We start from the raw sequence: 24094 nt of genomic DNA on the forward strand, positions 1-24094 counted from the left end.
GTATCTAAATGCTTTTCTTTCTCTGCCTGCCTCCAAGTTTGTAGAGTTCACATGGGATTGTCAATCATGGGGATGTGTAACTGGTGAACTGTGGCTTTAGAGAAGCCAGAAGGGCCAAGCCCTAGCATCCCTGTAAACAGGAGGTCAGCAGGACCCAAAGGATTAGTTCAAATGATCAACGCCATCCAGTTCCATCATGATACTATTGCAAATGTGGAGAAAAGACAAAATAAACCTGGTGTTTGGAAAACACTACATCCTGGGGTCACCTGTACAACCAGAATGTGTGATATCTTGGAAAATTAGCCGTCTTGATCTTTTTGGGTTACTTGAGAAGATTAGAGAATGAACCATCAGCTTCTCTGGCCTTTCCTAAGTAGAGAATCCATGTATGACATTGATTCTATGACATTACTAGCCACTAACTCTTCATAGGTTGCCTGCCACCTTTTCTCTCTTTTCTTTCCATCTCCAATTAGTCATTTGTTGATCCTTTTCATTACATCTTCTAATATCTTAGCCATTCTCTCACATTATGCATTCTTCCAGCTCTCTATGGTACATTCTGGATAATTCCCTCAATGCATCCTTCCACTTCATGAATCTACCTTCTACCTAATCCATGTCAAATCCACTTTAAAAACCAGCCTCTTGGTCTTTGATTTTGTGATTATAGTACTCATTTACACAAATTCTCTTCATTTCTCACCACCCTGGTCTTTTTAATATTGCCATACTGTTTACTTAGTGTTTTAATCATGTTTAAAAATGCTTGAATCAACCTTGAAAGCATTATTTTGGTCTCCAAGTAATCATTTATTACCTGAGCTTGGTGGTGGTGGTGATGGTGGGTGGGAGCTGTTGTCTGGTTCTGCTGTTTCTGTGTCTGTTGGCTCTTATTCTTGGGGAATTACTGCTGCTTTTGTTTTGTCACTGGATTGCAGCCTCATTTTTGGCTTGGCTTCAGGATTTGCCTGGCCAATGAGGTTGTATTTGCTTCTGTCAGGCCTCCAAGGGTACCATGGGCCTCTTTGCATGTTAACTCTTTGGGTTGTTGGTTTTGGACCCTTAAGTGGCTCTCTGAGGTGAGAACCTTCTGAAGCTGTGCCCTTTATTGGTGCATTGTCCTGCCTGCAGTAAGGTTGTAAAAGTGCTTTGTATGTGTCAAGGATGTGGTGGGTGTGAGCAGAAGGATGGGGCCAGCCACAAACCAGAGAGCCTGCAGGCCTATTTCTTTTTCTTTCTTTTTTTTTTATTATTATTATACTTTAAGTTCGAGGGTACATGTGCACAACGTGCAGGTTTGTTACATATGTATATGTGTGCCATGTTGGTGTGCTGCACCCATTAACTCATCGTTTATATTAGATATTTCTCCTAATGCTATTCCTCCCCACTCCCCCCACCCCACTGCAGGCCCCAGTGTGTGATGTTCCCCACCCTGTGTCCAAGTGTTCTCATTGTTTGGTTCCCACCTATGAGTGAGAATGTGCAGTGTTTGGTTTTCTGTCCTTGCAATAGTTTGCTCAGAATGATGGTTTCCAGCTTCATCTCTGTCCCTACAAAGGACAAGAACTCATCCTTTTTTATGGCTGCATAGTATTCCATGATGTATATGTGCCACATTTTCTTAATCCAATCTATGATTGATGGACATTTGGGTTAATTCCAAGTCTTTGCTATTGTGATTAGTGCTGCAATAAACATACGTGTGCATGTGTCTTTATAGTAGCATGATTTATAATCCTTTGGGTTTATATGCAGTAATGGGATCTCTGGGTTGAATGGTATTTCTAGTTCTAGGTCCTTGAGGAATCACCACACTGTCTTCCACAATGGTTGAACTAGTTTACACTCCCACCAACAGTGTAAAAGTGTTTAAAAGTGTTCGTATTTCTCCACATCTTCTCCAGGACCTGTTGTTTCCTGACTTTAATGATCACCATTCTAACTGGTGTGAGATGGTATCTCATTGTGGTTTTGGTTTGCATTTCTCTGATGGCCAGTGATGATGAGCATTTTTTCACATGTCTGTTGGCTGCATAAATGTCTTCTTTTGACAAGTGTCTGTTAATATCCTTTGCCCACTTTTTGATGGGGTCGATTGTTTTCTTGTAAATTTGTTTAAGTTCTTTGTAGCTTCTGAATATTAGCCCTTTGTCAGATGGGTAGATTGCAAACAGTTTCTTCCACTCTGTAGGTTGCCTGTTCACTCTGATAGTAGTTTCTTCTGCTGTGCAGAAGCTCATTAGTTTAATTAGATCCCATTTGTCTATTTTGGCTTTTGTTGCCATTGCTTTTGGTGTTTTAGTCATGAAGTCCTTGCCAGTTGCCTATGTCCTGAATGGTATTGCCTAGGTTTTCTTCTAGGGTTTTTATGGTTTTAGGTCTAACATTTAAGTCTTTAATCCATCTTGAATTAATTCTTGTTCAAGGTGTAAGGAAGTTGTCCAGTTTCAGCTTTCTACATGTGGCTAGCCAGTTTTCCTAGCACCATTTATTAAATAGAGAATCCTTTCCCTATTTCTTGTTTTTGTCAGGTTTGTCAAAGAGCAGATGGTTGTAGATGTTTGGTATTATTTCTGAGGGCTCTGTTCTGTTCCATTGGTCTATATCTCTGTTTTGGTACCAGTACCATGCTGTTTTGGTTACTGTAGCCTTGTAGTATAGTTCAAAGTCAGGTAGCAGCCAGAGAGAAGGGTCGGATTACCCACAAAGGGAAGCCCATCAGACTAATAGTGGATCTCTCAGCAGAAGCTCTACAAGCCAGAAGAGAGTGGGGGCCAATATTCAGCATTCTTAAAATAATTTTCAACCCAGAATTTCATATCCAGCCAAACTAAGCTTCATAAGTGAAGGAGAAATAAAATCCTTTACAGACAACCAACTGCAGGCCTGTTTCCAACTCTGAAGTTGGAAATAGCTTGGGAGTGGATCCATAAAAGGACAGGGCAGCAACTGGTACATTTGTACGCCAAGGCCTGAGAGTGCCCAGTGCGTGCTCTCTGACTTTGAGTGCTCAGCTACTGTTGGAGCAATGTGGGCCCCTCCAGGAACTCTCAGCTGGGCAGAGGCAAAGAACTTACCAGCCTTTCACAACTGAGCATACCATATTTTTCAGAAGTCTATTTGTTTGCTATCAATGAGATTAAAAAATACAAAGCATTGGATATGGAAGAGCACATGATCTCAAGAGATGACTGCTAAATCAGACGAGGGGAAGGCAGGGAAAGGCTTTGGGAAGGCTGGAAGGCAGAGAAAGGAGAGAGTCCACTTAGAGGTTGATGGCCGGGATGTTCTGGAGCCTATTTGTGGACTTCTGACTGAAATTTCTTAAATTCTGCAAGCTCAATGAGAGAAAACGGTTTTTTTTAAAAACAAAAAGCACAGTTTTTTAGAGTATTACCTAAAATTGGGGAACCATTACTTAAAGTTCAGGATTTGACGCTTCCCCAGGCAGACTGGTCTTCACGTCCCCCTCATCTCAATCCCACAGCAGTCATGGCTGCCTTACCCCCATTTTTGCTATTGCCCCTCCCTGCGTGCCCAGCAGGGCCTTCTTTTCAAGACCCTAGCCCCTGCCTCTGGTGTGACACCTTTGGTTTCCCTTCCCAAAGCCTTTCCCTGCCTTCCCTTGCTCAGCACCTGCAGGCAGTGAGGCCGCTCCTGTAAGCCATGACCCTGCCTCACTGAATGTGTGTTCTTCAACGGACTCTGCAGTTAGGGGCCTCACTCCTGAAGGGCAAGTTGCAGGTTGATATGGTTTGGCTCTGTGTCCCCTCCCAAATCTCATGTGGGAACTGTAATCCGCACATGTTGAAGGTGTGGGCTGCTGGGAGGTGATTGGATCATGGGGGCAGACTTCTCTCTTGCTGTTCTTATGTTAGTGAGTGGGTTCTCACAAGATCTGATCATTTAAAAATGTGTGGCACTTCCTTCCCCCTTCGCTTTCTCTCCTGCTTCAATGTGGTAAGACGTGCTTGCTTATCCTTGGTCTTTCGGCATGATTGTAAATTTCCTGAGTCCTCTCAGCCATGCTTCCTGTTAAGCCTGTGGAACTGTGAGTCAATTAAACCTCTTTTCTTCATAAGTTACCCAGTCTCAGGTATTTCTTTATACCAGTGCGAGAATGGACTCAGACACAGGTCCGCATGGCTTTGTGAATCTTACCCGTGGTAATAGTGATTTTCATGGTCACAACATTATCAGAGCTCTTCAGATCTCCAAAGCAAGGTCTTCCCTGTGTTGCAAGCCCTTATGCCTTCAGTGCCCCCACAGAGCCCTGCAGTAACCAACCCCAGTAGATGTGGGAGTCAAGAGTTCATTTTACTGCTTCCCTGGAGTAAGGTATGTATTACCAAGTCCCTGTGACCTGGGATCTTTACAAATAGCCTCCTTCTCATAGTAGTAAAGGGAAGGAACATCACTAGTCCTTAGTGGAAGAGAGCGCCTGTCTTGTTCTTTGACCACGATCACACCCTTTTTTCATTTCTATCGTGTACTTGGCACCAACTCAGCATCAGGCATGTGTGCACAATGGCCTGGCCCTAGGCACTGTTCTCCTGCATGTTGGGAATGGGTGGAATTGTTTCAGGAGCGTGCAGCATGTATGAACTGTATTTACACCTGGGACACATGTTTATGGAAAGGGTCCTCTGCAGCCCCATCACACCCTCTGTGTGCCCTGACATACTGTGCTAACCCCTTGCAGGCCCATTCACTCACAAGGATGCCCAGGCTACACCAGGCCTGCAGGGTGCCCTGCCCTCTTGGCATAGCCTGGGAGAGGAGGAGGACAGTCCTTCCCTGCCCTGCCTAGTAGGGAACAACAAGGCGACCCTTGGCTTTTCATTGTCTCTATCTCTAAATTTAGTCTATCCTAAATCTTGCTGCCCTTGGCATTGTGTCATCTGCTCATTCTTTCAACAGACTTTTTGTCTAAACTCGTGAAAGTAGCAAGTACTCTTTAGAAAAATACCTACTCGTTGGAGAAGACGTAAATAATCATATATGCAAAAAAAGTAAATAATCATATATGCAAAAAAATGTTTTATCTAGTTTGGTTTTTCTTGTCACGGACATCATTTCTTGAGCCTTTTCCGTGTTATAAATATTCTTCTTAAACCGAGGTTTCAGTGGCCATGTGACACTGTGTTGAGTGTGCGGTGGTTGTTGAACTGGATATTGATGGGGGCTCACCGGGGGCTGGGCGCCATGGCTTTGCTGCGGAGGTGCTCCAGATTGAGTAGATGAATCTTGCCAGTGCAGCCTGGCAGGTCATTGGAGACGAGTGAGCCATACCAGTTCCTGCCCACTCTTATTCCATTGTCAGAGTTCTCCCCTTTTTCCTGTTCTTTAGGGTTCTCAGTGGGCTCCCTTCACAATTTTACTCTGATCTTTGCAATATGTGCTCCTTCCAGCTTTCTTAACTTAGTCCTTGGCAACATACCCAAAGAGTTTATATGTAATCCCATACCCTTCCTCCACAAACCTCTACCCAAAAAAGAAAAAGACAGTTTGGGCCACAGGCTCTAGACTGGCCAGTGGGCCAACTTACCCATCTGGTGGAAAGTGCTCAGCCCACCAGGAAAGAGTCATGTTGATCATATCTGAAAGTGGGATTCCTTGGGGATCTGAATTGGGAAATATGGGAGAAATCAGATAACTGGAAATAAGAGCAGAGTCTCAGAAGACAGGAGGTAGAGAGAGTCTGAAGGACAAAGGTGAGCAGAGCAGGGCTGTGGAGTTGCAGGGGCTTGAGGCCCGAGAGCCTCTCCAGCAGAGGGGCAGAGCCAGCCAAGGGCGGGCAAGGAGTAGGTGGAAGCAGCCCCTGGAACAGCTGAGTCCCTGGCATCCCACACTCTAAGGCCGCCATCCTTAGAGCTGCCTCCTATCAGACCCCAGGCCTGTGGGATCTCTTGTGCATGGCATCCCGTAGAGTCCCCAGACCTCCTCCTGCATGGGGGAGCCACCAACCCCCAATGGGTCTGTGGATTATCTGTGGTTGCACTCCAAGCGCTTTGTGCTCCATGCTTACTCAGGCCCTCCCTGGCAGGTGCTTAGGCCAGGTTAGAATACCACTGGGTCCTGGCACGTCTGCCAGAGTGGGTAGAGGGTGCAGGGCGGAAGGTGGCATTGCAGAGGTACTAGGAGGGGCCTAGTACGAAGAGCACTGGGAGGTCGCAGAGTCCCCAGGCCAGCCCTTCCTGAGGGGGCCTCAACATGCTGGTTGGGGGCTGGGGATCTGTAAAACATGGCCAAGTGCTGAGCATGATTCCCCTGCCCAGAGCCGGATCCTCTGTGGCCCTGGGTGCATCGTGTGGTTGGAGCCGGCATGAGGCCAGCTTCACAGAGGATGAGAGAGATGGTGGGTACATGTAAATATTGGCTACTCCTGTGGCTTACCCGCGTGGTTTCTGATGTGCGTGAGTGTGCGCCCCATCTACCTGAAACGTGACGCAGAATCAGGACAGGAGTAGGGGCCAGAATCTTCACTGAGTGTGGCTCCGCAGCCTTTTCAGTTCTCCTCCCCTTGAGATGGAGAGGTACAGGACATGGAACAAGGTGTGTTCAGAGCCATCAGGGAAACAGGTTTATGTCGCCTAGTGCAGGTGAGAGGATGCCCAGTGCCTGGGGAGGAGGGATGGCTGGCATGCTGAAGAATCCTGCTTTTTAATTATTATTTTAAACCAGCTGTAACATGGGAACCAGAAGGGGTTTGAATGGCAAGAAGGCAGCCTATTTTGGGGCTCTCTCAGGAGCCCACCATGGAGGGTGCCTCCCATAGGACTGTGAAGGAGAGAAGAGCTCATACAGGAGGCTTTCTGTTTGCTGGGGGTAGCAGGATCTTCCTTGTGTCCCACATGAATTCTTATGGGAGCTCTGCCAGTGGTAGCCATGTCTCCAGATCACAGATGGGGACACCAAGTCCTCGGAATGGTCCCCGAGTCAGTGAGCAGGGCCCTGAGTGACAGGAAGAAAGGATTTGCACTGTTCCTGGCAGGGCATTGCCTCTCCTGGCCTCCTGTGGGACCCATCCACCTGTGTGGCATCAGGTCTTTTCCATTATGGAAGGTTGGGACTGTTGGCTTTGCTTTTGTAATTGATGTTTTCTGCTTAGTAAGGTAAACTGTGTATAGGAACCTCCACCTTTTGAGGGACATGTTACTGGCTATGGAATCAGGAGTTCTGGGAGTTGTATATGAGGAACCAGGAGACACAGGCAGGTACCTTCACGGCAGGCTGTTAGGAGGCCAGGGACAAGAAGGCATCTCCAGTGTCATCAGGAAGGGGTCTCATGGAACCAGTGTACAATTCTTATTTTATTTTATTTTATTTTATTTTATTTTATTTTATTTTATGAGGCGGAGTCTCACTCTGTCACCCAGGCTGGAGTGCAGTGGTGCGATCTCGGCTTACCTCCGCCTCCTGGGTTCAAGTGATTCTCCTGCCTCAGTCTCCTGAGTAGCTGGGATTACAGGTGTGTGCCTGGCTAATTTTTGTATTTTTAGTAGAAACGGGGTTTCCCCATGCTGGTCAGGCTGGTCTCGAACCCCTGACCTCATGATCCACCCGCCTCAGCCTGCCAAAGTGCTGGGATTACAGGCATGAGCCACCGCACCCAGCGCAGTGTGCAATTCTTGATTCTCTCTGTCATATCCTGTGCTGCCTCAGTGTGGGTGCCTGGGATGCTAGAGGTCAAAAGGCACAGAGCAAAGGTGGAAAGTGTCTTTAAATGATAAGATGATTAAAGTTCCCACTTTCTCCCTGATTTTCAAATTTTCCGTCGAAGTGAATATGTCCTTAGAACTTTGGATGGGCTTTGCAGAGAGAATTAATGGGGTCTGATTGATTGGAAAACTTGAAGGCATGGCCCTGCTCCCCTGAGGTCATGGCCCTCCTGCCTGGCTGGGTGGTCCTCACAGTGCGAACCGTGTAAACCGTGAACCTCACAATGTAAACCGTGTGGTTTAGCAGGGAGTAAACGTGACTCCAGTGTATCGGGGACCATCAAAGAGTGCTTTGGTGCAGAGCTTGGAACCTGCCCATAGGGAACAGACATGTGCTCCTGGACTTCACATCATTATGTGATGCAGGTGGCCCTGCTAGTCCTTAACCTGTTAAGTGTGAGTTGGGCGTAGCAGAAAAAATGAAACAAAAAACAAAACAGGCCAAAAACAATGACTGTGACACAGCCAGAGTTTGTTTATTGTCACCCAGCTTAGCAGGGGTTCTGCCAAGCAAGGGCTCATCTGTGATGTTGTTACAGATGTTTGCAGAAGCTGTGGACATTGCCTTGCTTCTGTGCCAGGGCCTAGAAGGCAGCTGTAATTGTGTTAAATGGAAATTGTACAGATTGTCATTTCAAAATGGTACATTTTTAAAGGAAGAGCTGGAAAAATAGCATAGGTGTGGAAAAATCACTGTCAAAAGAAATAAGGATCACTGCCAGAATATGCTTTCAATAGGCTGACTGTATTAAGGCTTGATGGTTGGGTTTTGGGTTTTTTTTTTTTTTTTTTTTTTTTAAAAAAAAATTTTAAAAATTGTCTTGGGTTATAATGCTATGATCAGAAAAAAAAAAAAAAGTCTTGTCACTGGGAAGACTAAACCTTCTAAGGGAAATTCCCCCAGAAGTTGGGGAGGTAACTGTTCCCAGCGTCTAGGCCACCTTCCTAGGGAATTTTGCCCCTTGGACCTCAGGAAAGCAATCCAGTGGGATAGACTTCCCAACTCCTCACATACGCTGTGAGGACAGAGCACAAGGGCAGCCAGGCCTGGCTCTCCTCCTTCTCATTTCCACTGTGGGATGGGGACTAGGGTCTGCATAGCAGTGGTGAGAGCCTGCGTGTGTGCAGGAAGGGAGCAGTGCTTATGGGAGGCTTGTGCACAGCAGTTTCTCATCCATTCCCTCAGCCCTTGGCTTCCTGGAACCGAGAGCATTAATTAGGATGCATGTTGCACTGGCATTTGGGGTTTTTGGAGCAGGTAGCAAATGTAAGCCCATCTTTTGGAATGCTAGGCCCAGCAGTGGATTTGGGATTTTCTTCTGTTCTACTATGGCTTATGTCATGAGAGACATGCTTTAAATAGGGAGGCAGCGATGTCATCTACAGGCTCTTTCCCAGCCCTAAGTAGGTCAGGGTTTTGTCACAGTTTTGAGGAGATCACAGGTGAGTCACAGTAAATTTGGAGTCACGAATCTTGTCAGAATTCAGAGTGCGTTTGTGATATCGTTAAATAACATACCTTAATTACTGGCCTGTGCAGTGTCCTCTCTGTCCCCCCCAGCCCCCATTCCCCGGAGTAGATAAAGTCTCCATTGAAACCAGACATCAGAGGGATTCAACCTGACTCCCGGCTGTGAAAATCTGATCTCTTGCTGGCTTAACTGATGGGAAAAAACAAGTCCTGGGAGCAGGGCATGAGAGTCACCCCCTCTTGCTAGCCTCTCTTTCCCTTAGTCCTTGGCTGCACCACTTTTTATGGCAATAGAATCTCATGCGCAAAGGGCACGTCAGAAGTTTGCAGCTTAATAAATGCAGCCAAATAACTGAACTCACCTCATAATCCACACCTAGATCAGGACACAGAACACACCCACACTGCAGGAGCCCCTCATATCCCCCTGGGGTCACCACTGCCCTCACTTCTAACAGCATACATTTGCCTGTGTTGTGCTTTATGTATGTGGGACCATGCAGGATGCATGTTTTCCATTTTGCTCCTGTCACTCAATATTATGTGTGTGAGATTCATGTAGGGCCTTGTGTGTAGTCGTAGCTCATTAATTCTCAGTGCAGTGCAAATATACAGCATTTACTGTTGATGGGCATGCAGGTGGTTGCCAGTTTGGGCTATTATGAACAGTATGGCTTACATTCTAGAACATGGGTGGAGATGGGAAGAGAGACATTCTAAAGCATGTTTTGCCAAACATCTGGATGCATTTCTGTTGGGTGGACCTAGGAGTAGAATTGCTGGGTGGCAGGTATGCAGGTCTTCAGCATAGGACATATTCCATCTCTCCAAAGATACACTCTTTCCAGCAGGTAGAAGCCAGAATAAGGTTTCCAGGTGGAGTACATGTTTTCTGATGGCCCTGGAGTATATTTTGGATTAATTTTGGGTCAAGCAGGAATACAGTGGCATTTTAGTAAGCAATTATTCTTAGAAATCTGAGAGAGGAGTACTGGTCATGACAGAGGCAGATTCTGTATTTAAATGAAGACATTTTAGTTCAGTGTTTGTTAACTTTTTCTTGCTATGCTCAGCCAGTGTCATCCACCAACGGAGCACATCCTGTCCCTGATACACTGACTCGGTGGGTAGTAAGGGAAGTGACTATGTAGAGGGGCAGAGGCAGAGTAGAGCCGCCACATTGTCACTTTCCACCTGTTGCATGTGTTCTCGAGGCTTCCTTGTGTCCTGCATCCTCAAGGCTGTGTTTCAGAGCGTGCCTTGGACGCTGAGGACATCCACCATTCAGCAGCCTCATTTCTGAGGCAGTTCATGGTTTGACCCAGGCTCTGTCTTCTGTCAGAATCACCCCTCACTCTCTCTGAGGCCAACAGTATCTTCTGGTCCTGGGTTGAAGTCCAAGTTGAGTGCCTTGCCAAGGGACTCTGTGACGAAGAAAAAGGGGCTGGAGCTTAGCCTGAGTCTTCTGACCACACACCCCAGGCAATTCTGCCACACCACAGCCCCCTCCTCTCTGTACCAAGCAGATATATTGGAGGTGGTGCTTTATTTTGTAGTGATGATTAATAGGTCCACCTAGACCACAGGCTTTTCTGTTGCTTGGCGGAGATTCAACTTTCTGTTCTCCATATTGCACAGGTGACGGCATTCCTCAGCAGCAGGGTGTCGTGGTCTGTCAGAAGCCCTCCCAGCGTGGTACTGTGACAAGCCTGTGACTTTGGTTATTCCTTTGCCGTGGCAGATAGTAGATTGTATCCTCAGTAGTAGATGGATAGTGGTAGATAGTAGATTCTATTTCTTTTCCGTGGTAGATAACAAATTCTATAAAGTTATTTTAGGAAACTCTCATAATGGGATGTACTAGATCGAGTAATGTGAAATCTAAATCCTCAAGAGAAATATTTGGGCATTATTGTCCATTTTAATATTTCCTGTTTGTGTGTGGTATTTTCTGAAACCTGAGCATTTACCTTAAAAGCATATTTTCCACAACTACCAATGTCTATTAAAGGGGGAAAAAAATGACCGAAAAACAGTCCAGTTAACTTCATGCTATATGTAACATTAAAGGACGCTTGATAACCTCTAGAGTGTAATGTTACCTTTCATCATTCTAATAGAATAGACTACTATCATTTAGAGAGTGAGCTTTAAGCTTCAATTTTATTTTTAATTTTTATTATTATTTTTTTATTTTTGAGACAGAGTCTTGCTCTGTTGCCCAGGCTGGAGTGTAATGGTGCGATCTTGGCTCAATGCAACCTCCACCTCCCGGGTTCAAATGATTCTCATGCCTCAGCCTCCTGAGTAGCTGAGATCACAGGCGCGTGCCACCATACCCAGCTAATTTTTTTTTTTTTTTTTGTATTTTTAGTAGGGATGGGGTTTCACCATGTTGCCCAGGCTGGTCTTGAACTCCTGACCTCAGGTGATCCACCCACCTTGGCCTCCCAAGGTGCTGGGATTACAGGTGTGAGCCACCATGCCTGGCTTAAGCTTCAATTTTATAATAGTCTATACAATTATTTCAGAAACTGTTGCCTGTGTCTTGAAATTTTAATGGGGATTACCAGTCACTATAGGTCATTTTTATTTTAAAAAGAGATTTTATTTTGTGTAGTTAGAGTCTGGTGAAGTTAAAGAGCTAGCAAGACAAAATAACATAAACAAAAAAAAAGTTTTTTTTTAAGTAAATAATACAACTTCCAAAATATCATTTATATTTTTATCTATGTAAGTGAGTACCCACAGTATCTCCCAGGGAAGTTATCACAAGATGTTTAATGTTGTTTTAAGAATCCCAGCCTCGATGTAAGAGTTTATACCCCAACTTAGTCCCAAGAGGCTTTACACATGGTGACCAATGCTGTTATTTATACCTGACCATGGTGCAGTGACACCCTCCTTAGAGCTTGTCCGAATCCCCTCACACACACACAAGTTAGTTTCTCAACCCACTTTTTGGTTCAATGGAGCCGGGATGTCCCTGGAATATGGAGCCATAGAAGTTTATAGAAGAGGAGAGCAGGGCTCTCACACGTGCTTCTGTGTAGGTACTGAGTGGACACCAGGACAGGCTGCAGCAAGGGGTGTGTCTTTGGCAGGATATGCCTGGCTCTACTGTTTTACCGCCTCAAATTAGGTTACATTTCCTTTAGAGTTTAAAATAAGATTGTTGTGAGCCCTCATCCTGTTGGTCACAGCCAGTCCACTCTTTTATTTGGTCCAAGGGCCCTCAAGGTGCTTACCTGGCCCCATGGATACCATCCTGCTGACGAGCAAACAGAAGAAGAAATGGGAATGTGAACATGTGTCCTGTTCCCCAAAGTAGTCACTGCCTTGTGGGTTTGTCACTGCATAGTGGTGACATCCAGTATTGAGACCAGCGCCTGCCCACTGTAGGAAGCAATCCAGTCGCTGGAGCCTGGGGCCACTGCTGGCCAGGACAAGGGTGCCCCTTTCCCCAGCGTGGTGTTTCAAACGGTGCTCCAAGCCAGAGGAACCTGGCCCTGAGGCCAGGGCTCTCCTTGCCAGCCACTCTGCTGGTTCTCCCACCAGCTGTCCCCATGGAGTGCCATGGAGCAGGGGCTGGGAGAGCAGCACACCGGTGTCATGAACTCCCCACCCCCACCCAGCTATCTGTCTGGGTCCTCCAGTCCATCAGATCTGTTATGATATTTGTGGATCTCAAAAGAAAAGGGCTCAGTCATGACCCAACATGCATTTGGCAAAGATCTCTCTGACTGTTGAGTGGATTATAAGGGAGGTGGGGTTCAAGATCAGTTAGGAGTAGTGCAGGCCCTCAAAATGAGTTAGGAGTAGTAGGGGGCCCTCAAAATGAGTTAGGAGTAGTGGGGGCCCCTCAAGATCACTTAGGAGTAATGGGGGTCCCTCAAGATCACTTAGGAATAATGGGGGTCCCTCAAGATCACTTAGGAGTAGTGGGGGGTCCTTGAGATCAGTTAGGAATAGTGTAGCATCCTCAAAATCAGTGAGCAGTGGTGGGTGTCCTTAAGATTATTAGTAGGGGGTAGCCTGAGATTAGTTGGGAGTGGTGGTTCTGCGGGCTTCCTGGAGAGAGATGTGGCAGCTTAGACCAGTGGGTGCAGATGGGACGAGAGGCCTGGCTTGGAGACCTGGTCTTTGTGGGTTTGGGTGGATTGAATGTGGAGAGGTAGAGGGTGATGTGGAGGATGGGGCCATGGTCTCTGGCTTGGTCCCTGGGGGATGGCAGTGCTGGTGGTTGAGGTAGAGATGACTAACCTTTAGCCTCTGCTAAATAAATTTTTGCAGACCAAAAGTTGTTATTGTTTGTTTTTAAATGTTGCTGAAGTCCAATTTATTACTTTTAACATACTTTTAAAAAAAGTGACTAGCGTCACATCTAAGACCTTTTTGTGTACTGCTAGGTACAAAAGGTATTCTCCTACAGTTTCTTCTAAACTTTTGTAGTTTTGCGTTTTATGTAAAGCTGTGATCCATTTTTGATTATTTTTTATAAGACATGATATTTAGGTCAAAGTTCACTTTTTTGCATATGGATGTCCAATTGCTCCAGCACTATTTTTGAAAAGGTGATTCTTCCATTGAATTACTTCTTCTACTTTGTCAAGTATCAGTTGGCTGTACTTGTATGGATCTATTTCTGTTGTTTAATTCTGTTCCATTGATCTATGTGTCTGTTCCTCCACCAATACCACACTGTCTTGATTACTATAGTTACTTAATAAGCCTTAAAATCAGGTATAATGATTTGTCTCATTTAATTCCTCTTTTTCAAAGTTGTTTTAGCTATTCCAGCTTCTTTGCCTTTCCAGAAATATTTTAGATTACTCTTGTCCATATTTACAAAAACACCTTGCTGGGATTTTGATAAGATTTTGGAAATAATTGACATCTTTATTATGTTGAGTCATCTAATCTATGAATATGGTACGTTTCTCCATTCATTTATGCTTCTATATCTTTCATCATTGCTTTGTGATTTTCAATATACAAGTCCAATACATGTTTTGTTCCGTTTATACCTAAACATTGTATTTTATTTTATTTTATTTTATTTTTTTAGACGGAGTCTTGCTCTGTCACCCAGGCTGGAGTGCAGTGGCACAATCTTGCCCCACTGCAACCTCTGCCTTCTGGGTTCAGGCGATTCTCCTGCCTCAGCCTCCTGAGTAGCTGGGATTACAGGCGCACACCACTACGCCTGGCTAATTTTTTTTTTTTTTTTTTGTATTTTTGGTAGAGATGGGGTTTCACCATGTTGGCCAAGCTGGTCTCGAACTCCTGACCTCATGATCCGCCCACCTCAGCCTCCCAAAGTGCTGAGATTACAGGTGTGAGCCACTGCACCCGGCCCAGCATTTTGTTTTGAATGATCATGAATCATATTGTTTTAATTTGTTTCATATGTGCATTGCTAGTATATAGAAACACAATTTATTTTGTCTGTTTATGTTGTATCTTGTGACCTTGCTGAATTTGTTTAGTACTAGCAGATTTTCTGTAGATTCCTTATGATTTTCTCTGTTATCTGTAAATCGTGATAGCTTTATTTCTTCTTTATGAATCATTATGTGTTTTATTTCCTCCTCAGGCCTTTTTGCATGGGCTAGAGCTTCTAGTACTATGTGGAATAGCAATGGTGAGAATGGACATTCTTTTCTGGTTTCTGATCTTAAGGAAAAAGCATCCAGTCTTTGTGCATTCATTATGATATAGCTATCTGTGTTTTATAGATGGCCTTGATCAGTTTGAGAAAGTTCTTTTCTAGTTTGCTGAGTGTTTTTATATCATGCACATATGTTGGATCTTGTCAAATGCTTTTTCTGAGACATTTGATATGATCTGGTGGTTTTTAGATTTAGCCTGTTAATATTGTGGATTATATGGCTTGATTTTTAAAAATATCAAACTAGCCTTGCATCCCTGGAATCAAGCCTACTTGGTCATGGTACATAATTCTTTTTACATATTGCTAGATTCTAGTGGCTAATATTTTGTGGAGGTTTGTTGTGTCTGTCTTCATGAGGCATCTTGGTACTCTTTCTGTACTCTCTTTGGCATGGTAAAATGAGCCTCATAAAGTTAGTTGGGAAAATATTATCCTTAGCAAGGATTTCTGAGAAAGGAATTTTGAGTTAAATTCCATACTGTAAATTTTGTTTAGATCTTCTGAATCAAAAATGATATAAGTTCATGAAAAGTGCAAAGAGAGTAAAAAAGGAGAGTACTTCAGAAGAACTGAAAAGTGATTAAGTTATACAAGTACCCTTTTTTTAGATTCTAAAATGGCCTGCCCTGGGGATAATTGTGAAAGACTACTTCTGCACCACAATTCTGCATTAGAGAGAGCATTTTAAAATGTTACCACCAAACATCACTTTTGGAGTTTGCTTGAAAATGTGCCTTGAATCAGAGGCGAATTATAAAACAGTGCTGTGTTTCAGAAAAAAGGTTTTGGTTTCTCAGTGGTGTTATCACAGGGTATATGCTTTAAATATTGTTAGTCTCCTCAACTTGTGTATATACAGGTTGAGCACCCCTAATCCAAAGATCTGAAATCTGAAATGTTCCAAAATCCAAAACTTTTTGAGTGCTGACATGGTGCTCAAAGGAAATGCTCATTGGGGTATTTTGGATTTCAGATTTTCAGATTAGGGATCCTCATCTAGTAAGTATACTGCAAATATTCCCAAATCCCAGACACCTCTTGTCCCAAGCATTTTGTCATTTTGGATAAGGGATACTCAACCCGTGTGTGTGTCTGTGTGTGTATGTTTACATATGTGTATGTGTGTATGCATGCATGTGTATGTGTATACAGATATATGTATGTGTGTATGTATACATATGTGTGTACATGTGTATAGGTATCTATTTGTATGTGGGTAGTATGTGTATGTGTGTTTGTATGTATGTGTATGTGTGTATATGTGTGTGTGCATACATGAAATATCTATATTTAGGTCCAAAAAATAGGGCAGTTTGGAGAACAAAGGGGAATATATAATTTTAAAAGGGAATAAAACAGCATACTTGCATTTCTTGTCAGTGAAGACCAACCCTGTCTGCCTTGTACTTATTATTTGTGGTGAAAAATCACGGAGATTTGCTGCACATGGCCTCACCATTCTCTGTGGTGCTCAGCTGAAAGATGGTTTTTGGAAGGTCAAACAAGTTTGTGCTCCTTTTAGTTGCCAGCTGTAAGGTGATAATAATACGGGATGCCTAGTTAAATTTGAATTTCAGATGAATAATGAATAATGGTTTAACATATGCTTGTCTCAAATATTACATGGGACGTGTTTATACTAAAATATTCGTTGTTCATCTGAAGTTCAAGATGAATTGGACATCCTGTTTTATCTGGTAAACCTAGCTTTTCTCCATGTTTTTTCTGCGTTTGAACCTTGTTCACTTTCATCCAAGGTAAAAGCAAAATAAGTTAAAGGGAGAGCGTCAAAATCTGTAGCAATAGACTGAGACAGTCATCTTTTCCTGGCAGATGAGCAGGCTTGGCAGACCTTGTGTAATATGTATTTAATTTTTTCCACTGGTGCTTGTGGCAAGATATTTAGCCCTGGGCTAGGGGATGGGGTGTTACACCCCTCCCCAAAATAGTTTGTGTCCTGCACCATGTTGCTCACTCACACTTACTCTTCACAGTGATCTCACTTCATTTGTCTTGCCAGCATCTAATTATTCAGAAAGATTCTTACTCATCCACACATCTGCACCTCAGTTCTATTTGCAATTACCCTTTTAGGATGCTGCCTGAATTAGTGTTCATACACTGCAGATAACCACTTTTACATACTTCCTGGGTCAGATATAGAAGCAGACACAGCGTTTATCTATTGCGTGCTTCACTTAAGTTGTCAACCATCATAAGCATTGTCTTGAGTCATGTGTAGTGCTTGGATTCGACGATTGGCCTAAAGAATACATACATAATAGAACTTCTCTGTCAACACCTTGCGACACCAGATCCAGCAAGAGACAGTTCCTGGAATATTTTACAAATTACATCTGAAATCTGTACCATCCATTAAACTGGCTTATGTGGCTAGAATAGGAGGAGAGAAGAAATAAAATGTTTACTAATATTTTTACTCCCATTAAAAATGTCTAATGTTAAGAAAACTTTAAATAAACATGATTGATCAATTAAAAAAACAAAAACAAAAACAACCATATACCAGCAAGAGGAAGACTGACTGGGGAAAGAGCTGTTGGTGGTCATCCTGCCATCTCTCTTAACAGCAACACTGGTCCCTGGAGCTTCCTGTTCTGTTCCTTTCTGCTTTGTTCTGTTCCAGGCAGTTGGCAGAATTGCACCGTGAACTCCAGCCTTGTTGCTATGAATGTATTTTTTTATCTGTTTGATTTGTTTCAACCCAGAGGAAGGAAATGCCTGTGACTCTTGTTTGCACTTTTGGCTGGTTTTAGGGCACCTGAGGCCATTCAAATTACGACTCTGCCCAAAGCAAAAGCTAAAGAATATTACTCTTTTCAGGACAGATGTCCTTAATGTAAAGTTAGAAAAAACATCATAGGAAGCTTTACAGCAGCTAAACTGAAGGCCCTCCATGGCCTCCCTGTTTCATTTGAAAGGCTCTGAAGAATGTGGGCTCTGCAAAGAGATGAGTAGGGGAGGACCCCCCAAAAAGCAGAGAGGGGCCTCCAGGGCCATCTTCTCTATGGCCTGTGAAAACTGAGTCCAGTATTCCCAAGTTTATGATGGATTCTCAGATTTCTACCATTTTCAGCTAAATTCACTTACAAGAAAGTTTAAAATCTTGTTTGTAATGATCTATTCACTCAGAATGATGAAGTGAGAAATTTGATAACTGCTAATATCTGGAATTCTAAGATATTTAAATCTAGTCTGGTTCTAAAAGAGTGTCAATAAATAGTAACTACAACACTTTTATGTTGACAAATATGTTCTATTGGTTAAACTGCATAAATACATATTTGCTAAGCATTGGTCTTTCAGTGGTCATAATGGATATTTTCCTACAATTTTGATGTTATAGGAAGCAAAGAAATACCACTTGCTGCAAGGCTATTGCCATTTGTGAGAATCTTTCTGCAGCCTTCAAGCCTGGATACAGATTTTTCTAAATGGAAATCGTTTATTTGGTAAATATTCTCTGCTTCTTACCTTCTACATTCGAGCATAAAGACATCTATTTAGTTTCTAATAACCAGAAATTATACACATGCTTGCATCAAATGTGTATTGGCCAAACCTCGTGGGCAAATGTGTAGGGAAATCACTTGAGTTGGGCATTTTGAGGAGAAAGAGCCTCCACTGCCATCCCTGGGCCTTCTCTGCCTCAATTCTCAGTTGTGGAGCTCAGCCCTCTGCTGGGAAATCATCTTGGAAATAAAAGCCTCTTCATTTTTTCTCTGGGAAAGGAGCATAGGCTTGTATCCTCCTTTAAAAAGAATCAGGAACATCACTGCACACCCATTAGGATGGCCACTATCAAAAATAAAAACAGAAAATAAGTGCTGGTAAGGAATTGGGGAAGTTGGAGCCCTTGCTCATTGTTGATAGGAATGGTGGTTCCCCAAAATATTAAACATAAAATTACCATAGGATCCAGCAGTCCTGCTTCTGGGTATATATCCAAAAGAATTGAACATGAAGACTTGGACAGAAATCTGTACATCCATGTTTATAGCAGCAGTAGCAAAAAGGTGGGAGCAACCCAAGTGTCCTTCAATCTATGAATGGATAAGCAAAATCTGGCATATTCATACAATGGAATATTATTCAGCCTTTGAAAGAAAGGAAATTCTGACATATGCTACAACATGCATGAACCTCAAGGGCATTATGCTAAGTGAAATAAGCCAGTCATAAAAAACAGATACTAAATGATTCCACTTATATGAGGTACCTAGAGTAGTCAAATTCATAGAGACAGAAGGTACAATTGTGGGCGACGAGGGATGAGGGGGTAATATGGAGCTGTTGTTTAATGGGGACAGAGTTTCAGTAAGATGAAAACAGTTCTGTTGATGGTTGTATGACAATGTGAATATACTTAATGCCTTAGAAGTGTACACTTAAAAATGTTGAAGATGGTAAATTTTATGTTATGTGTAATATACCACTATTTTTTTTTAAAGTATCAATGATTTGTGTCTGTCTGGAGATGGAAAGACCACTCATTCCTTCCTGTGCCCATGTAAATGTTTCTGTATTGTGGTGTAGTGTTGCGATGGGCCTGTGCTCTCCCTGTCACATGACACTCTCGAGCACATGAGGTTCCCTTTCAGGTTGCCATGCCAAGAACCCCTGTAGGTTTTCTCTGGCTCCCCATCATCTGACATAGGTTTGGCCAAGAGAGCCCCAGCAGAGGAGGCAGGATGCCTGAGATACCTCTGGGTCAAGCTTGGAGGAAGGGCTCCCCGCCACACTGGCCAGGTTCTCAACCTACCAGCCTAACTTTTTCTTTTTCTTTTGAGGTAAAATGAAATGCACAAATGAGATGAGCCTTGACAAATCCATGCACCTGTGTAATCCAAGTCCATATCAAGATACAGAACACTCACATTCACATCATACCAGAAATCTCCCTCATGCCCTGCCCCAGCCCTTCTGCCAAGCAACCTGTCTAATTTCTCCATCACAGATTAATTTTGCCTATTCTAGAACTTCACATGAAAGGGATCCACAGTGGGCAGTCATTGCTCGGCAGAATGCCCCTGTGATCCATCTGTGCCACTGCTTTATCAGTGTCCTGCTCCTTTTCGTCACTGTCTGCATTCCATTGCCTCACCGTGCCAGGGGTTGCTTGGCTACTTTCCTGTGGCTAGACTCCTGGGCTCTTCCCAGTTTGGGGCTTGCTGGAATAAGGCTGCTATGAACGTTCTTGTACAAGGCTTTCTGTGAACGGATTCTTTGGTTTCTCTTGGGTTAATGCCTAGGAATGGTATCGGGTCACAGAGAAGTTTACAAAACTGTTTTCTTCTCCTGCCCACAAGGTCCGAGAGTTCTGGTTGCTGGGCATCCTCACCAGCGTTTGGCACTGGCAGCCTGCTTTCTTAGGGCATTGCTGTGGGTGAGTAGTGGTTTCGTCACAGTTCTCATTTGCATTTCCCGGTTATCTGACAATGCTGAAGACATTTACTGATCATTCGCATACTCTTCATTTGTGAACTACCTATCCATCTCTTTTACTGATTTTTACTAGGTTTGTTGTACTTGTTGACTTGCAGCTAGTTTTTTGGGGAAGTAAAATTTTTAAATTTTTATGAAGTCTAATTTATCATTTTTTTTTATTTGTGGTTGTTGTTTCTGTGTCCTAAGAAACTTTTGCCTACACTAAGCCATGAAGATATTGTTATCTTTATTAAAGCTTTATAGTTTAGCTTTTACATTGAGCGTTGCGATTCATCTCTAATTTTTGTGTATAGTGTGAGGTAGGGATTGAGGTTTCTTTTTTCTATGTGGATACCCAATTTTTTCAGCATCATTTGTTGAAAAGACCATCTTATCCATGATGAATTATAGTGGTGCCTTTGTCAAAAATCAAATGGTCACGTAAGTGAGGGTCTATTACTGGGCCCTTTATTCTGTTCCATTGTTGGTCCTGCCATTACCACACTTCCTTGATTACCATGCCCTTATACTAACATCCCAAACTTCTGGTCATCCCATGTTCTTGGCTGTGCTCCAGTGTGATTGAGTATGTAATATTAACCTGTTGGCTCACACTCACTTTCCTTGTGCATAACATGGCAATGATGTCACTGAGTGATGGTGATGACTAAGAAAATTCTGACAATGACATCAGGCACAGCATACACATAGGACATCTTCAGTAAATGTGTCTCTCATATTGGATTCTGGAAAGTGAGCTCACATCTTTGTGTACTATCACCACATCATTGTGGTATAGGTGGGAGGTCAATTCAGAAACAACAGGGTGAAATAATTTTAATTAAGATCTTTCATTCTGTGGCAGAGGAAAAAGATGTAGCCCCAATTACTTAGTTCCAGTGTTGACCTTGGCCATTTTATTTTGCAGCGTTCTCTAATCTTTCAAAATTGACCAGTCTGAGCCTCACTTTTGTCATATGTAAAATGAAGACAGTACTCCTCAAGGTCATTGTCAGACACAGATCTGTTCAGGCATGTGAAAGCACTTTGTAGGACCTAAAACATTGTAACATCCTGAAATGCTGTCTTGACCTTTCTCTCCCCATTGGGATTGCAAATATTCAGAGGGAAGGACAGATGTTTCATTTCCATTTTTTGTGTCTGACTCAGATATGAGGTCTCACTTCATTGATTTGGTATTGATTTGGCATTGATGAACAGAACGTTTAAAATCATTGATTAAGAGTGTTTACAGACTTAAAGAGCCAGCTGTTGCCTTCTTGAAGGTTTTGATTTAAGACATAAACCCGGGCAAGTTTGAACAAGAAATAGCAACTGTGGGACACAGATACTTGGACTCAAGCAAGCAGCAGATGGTGATGATGAGACTGTACAGCCACCAGCCTCATGCCTCTTGAGGTATGTTTGGAATGCCCCAAAGTCCCTTAACCCAGAGGAAGGGTGAGTGCCCCAGACAAGGAACAGGTGGGCATGAGAAAGACAAAGAGAAGGGCAAGAAGAGGCTACCATGGCAGCAGAGATTGCCGTGTTCACTTTGAGCCCTGAGCAGTGGCTTTGAGGCTTGTTTGGAAGTGTTTCCAACTCTTAGGTTAAGTGTGTCTGGGTCTCAGGTAACAGACTCAGGTGTAAGGAACAGCCTTTTCCTTCTCTGTGAGTCTGCTTAGATTCTGAGCTCCCATTCAACACAGCCTGTGCCAGAATCATTTTGGGTGTTTTCTGTCTCCCTGGGTTGTGTCGGAGGTAGGATCTTTCTTCAGAACTGAAAGGCAGAGGTCCCCAAGAGGGAATGGCCACCCTGAGGCCGGTGGGCATTGGTCTACACAGACACGCTCTGCAGTGTCTATGCATTTACTTGCCTCGCGTTACAGGTATCTGCACATGGTGAAGGTTGGGAACGTTTGACATCTTTATTGGAACAACCCAATGTCTAGTATCCTCATATCATGCCAAGGTGGTCTCCACTTCCTGGAGCTTTCACCCAGTAGTGGGCAGAAGCCTATGGAACCAAGAGGGAAGATGGCAGAAGCCTTCTTTGATCTGCACAGGGTGTGACTTCCAGAACAAAACCAGCATGGATGAAAGATCAAATGTGGGAGGCCTCCCTGTCTGGAACCTGTTCCTTACCACGTTGATGGTGCCAGGCCACGCTTGAATCAGAGAATTTGTTGGAGCCACAGAAAATAATACAGTGCCTCAACAGACCCCGTCCCAGGTCCAGTGCCACCTCCGTCCTCCAAGGAGAGGGAGGGTGTCTTCATGTCTCTAGTCTTGACCTGCGGGCGCTCCCGCCACTGCCCCATAGTTTGCTTTGCCTGCTGTCTGTGCTCACCTTTCTGTTGGTCTCTTTGGTTTTGTCTGCTTCATTTGTTGGCACGATCATGCACTCATTTAACATGTTTATGGAGCATGTACAATGGACCAGGGGCATCAAATGCAAAAGGAAATGAACATGAGCACTTTTCCCTGCTTGGATAGAGCCAGTTCAATGCATGGACACTCAGAGGCACAGCAATGAAGAAAGGACCATGCCCTCCTCCAATCACAGTGTACATCTTCTGGCCCCTGGCTTAGGGACCTGCCCAGGGTAAAGCGGGAGAGGGAGATGCGGGAGGCAGCTGTGACAAATCCCTGCCCAGAGGACAGGGACAATAAACGCTTTGTATTAGCTAGTGCAACCCTTGAAGGCCAAAAGCTCAGGGAGATGGGTTCCCAGGACAGAAAAAAGTACAGATTGGTGAGAAAATATTCCAGGCAAATTTGAATCAGAACCATACACTCTCTCACCTTATTTCCCCCGTTTTCTCCATACTGTCCTTCAATGAGTAGCTGATCTCAAAGATGACTAAGGCCTGCAAAAGGACAAGCAGGCAGAAAAACCTGAACATAAAAAAGAAAGAGGTTATATAATTACTTGTCATTGACTATAGTCATCCTACTGTACAATATACTATGAGAAGAGAGGATCTTGTGTGTTCCCACCACAAAGAAATGGTAAATGTTTGATGCATATGCTAATTACCCAATTTAAACATTACACGATGTGAACATCTATTGAAACATTACATTGCACTCCAGAAATAAACATAGTTATGTGTCCATTAAAAGCTTTTAAAAATTAAAAAAGAAAATACTAACAAAACCGTAAAATAAGACATAAGCAAATGTCTGAGGAAGAACTGAATGATTCAGTGACTGGCTCAAGAGTTCAAAAAAATAAATTTCCATACTGAAAAAGAAACTGCTGATCTCTAAAGCAGAATTTAAGCATAGGAGGAAGATTCAGAGGAGCGAGTGAGATGGAGGAAAATAGGGCCCAAGCTGGCAGAATTCAGGATGGAAAGTGGAAAAGAAAAAACCAAAGTGATGCCATCACAGAGATTAACCAGGAAGCCACAAAGTAGGAAGCCTCCTTGACAATGCAAGCACCATGGGCAGGATAGGACCACACAAAAGGAACAAAGCCTCACCATAATTTGATTTTATGTGTTTTTTGTTTTGTTTTGTTTTGAGATGGAATCTTGTTCTGTCACCCAGGCTGGAGTGCAGTGGTGTGACCTCGGCTCACTGCAACCTCTAACCCCCGCCCCCTCCAGGTTCAAGCAATTCTCCTACCTCAGTCTCCTGAGTAGCTGGGATTATAGATTCACGCCACCCTGCCCGGCCAATTTTTGTATTTTTAGTAGAGACAGGGTTTTACCATGTTGGCCGGGCTGGTCCCAAACTCCTGGCCTCAAGTGATCCACCCATCTC

General features: G+C 43.6%; 1 protein-coding gene across 1 annotated transcript in view; it reads left to right on the forward strand.

Moving 5' to 3' along the window:
* OTUD7A (OTU deubiquitinase 7A) overlaps nucleotides 1-24094 on the forward strand; it is a 392070-nt gene that overhangs the window by 18795 nt on the left and 349181 nt on the right. The window contains exons 2-3 of the mRNA XM_032175334.2: nucleotides 18243-18348; nucleotides 20206-20282. The gene's annotated coding sequence lies outside the window, so the exon portion shown is untranslated. The remainder of the gene's footprint in view (nucleotides 1-18242; nucleotides 18349-20205; nucleotides 20283-24094) is intronic.

The sequence above is a fragment of the Hylobates moloch genome, unplaced genomic scaffold, assembly GCF_009828535.3.
Source record: "Hylobates moloch isolate HMO894 unplaced genomic scaffold, HMol_V3 SCAFFOLD_14, whole genome shotgun sequence".
In the NCBI taxonomy this organism is placed as follows: Eukaryota; Metazoa; Chordata; class Mammalia; order Primates; family Hylobatidae; genus Hylobates; species Hylobates moloch.